Source organism: Arachis ipaensis, chromosome B09 (assembly GCF_000816755.2).
Source record: "Arachis ipaensis cultivar K30076 chromosome B09, Araip1.1, whole genome shotgun sequence".
In the NCBI taxonomy this organism is placed as follows: Eukaryota; Viridiplantae; Streptophyta; class Magnoliopsida; order Fabales; family Fabaceae; genus Arachis; species Arachis ipaensis.
Window position 1 is genome coordinate 124,429,790 of NC_029793.2, and position 1,361 is coordinate 124,431,150.

Below are 1,361 nucleotides of genomic sequence, written 5' to 3' on the forward strand. Positions count from 1 at the left end.
TTTAAATTTAGGATTTAAAATTTAGAATTTAAAATTTTGTTGATAATAATAAAAAAATAGTTGGTTATCTAGTTGAATTTATTATTAAATTATTATATTATACTAAATTAAAACATTAATCTCTGATGTGATTGCACATATACGATGAATACAAATGCGCAAAAATAATAAACTTAGATATATGTTAAAAAAGAGAGCAACAATTTAGTCCGCATCATCATAAAATTTACTGAGAGAAATTAAACTCAAATAATATTGTCATTAACTTATTACCTTTATCTTTATCTTTAGTAATGAATTAAAATCATTGTCTTTTGAGTTAGTTTCAGTAATAATCATTTAATAAGAAGATAATATAAATATGGAATTGATTGAATTGAGTAGCACTACAAGAAAATAGAGTTATTTTAACACTTTATTTTTTAACATCATAATTAAATGTCAAAATTAATATATATTTTTGACAAATATCACAAATGTCAAATTTTCTATGTTTTCTTGATGAATAATTTGACCGTAGAAAATTACTCCTCAATTTTGATACTCATTTGTTTTCAATTTACTCCACTATTTTTCTTCTTCTTTGGGCTCTGTTAATTTTGACATCACATTGCTCTCAGTTTAGGATTATACTACTCATTCTTTATCTTCAAAATCTCAATTTATTCTTTAGTTTCAAGATCTCATTTCATTCTTTGTTAAAATTTTTTGTTGAAAATATTTTATAGTCAATAAGTGTCAAAATAAATAATATTTTTGACAATTAATAAGTATCACAGAAAATATGTTCTCAAAATTTTCTAACAAATTATTTTTGACAGCCAATATTTATCAAAATAAGATTTAAATTTTTTTCGCAATCACTTATATGTTAAAAATACTATTTTTGACAAAATTTTTATTAACATATTTTTATAGTTAAAATAATGTCAAAATTTATTTTTTTGACAAATTTTAATTTTCTTTTACACATTATAACCCTAAAAAATAATCTATATTGTTATAGTGTAGCTCAGTAATGAAGCTCTTGATCATTGTGCACATGAATATATGTTTACATGCATGGCACAGTTTAGTTAGTAGCTATATATATAAGAGTCAACTTTAATTTATTGCATGCATTATTTATTTAATATGGAGTTAAGTTGTATACTAACTAGCTAGTAGCGAGACCCATTATATTTTACATGAATTATATTACATATTTGGCTATATAAGATATATATAGATCCACTATATGCTTAGATCTAGTTATATTTGTGCTACACATGCACATCTTCTTTCACATATATTAATCTAATTATCATATTATCAAATATAAACATCTATTCACATACTAAAATCAGTCAAATCATATATAT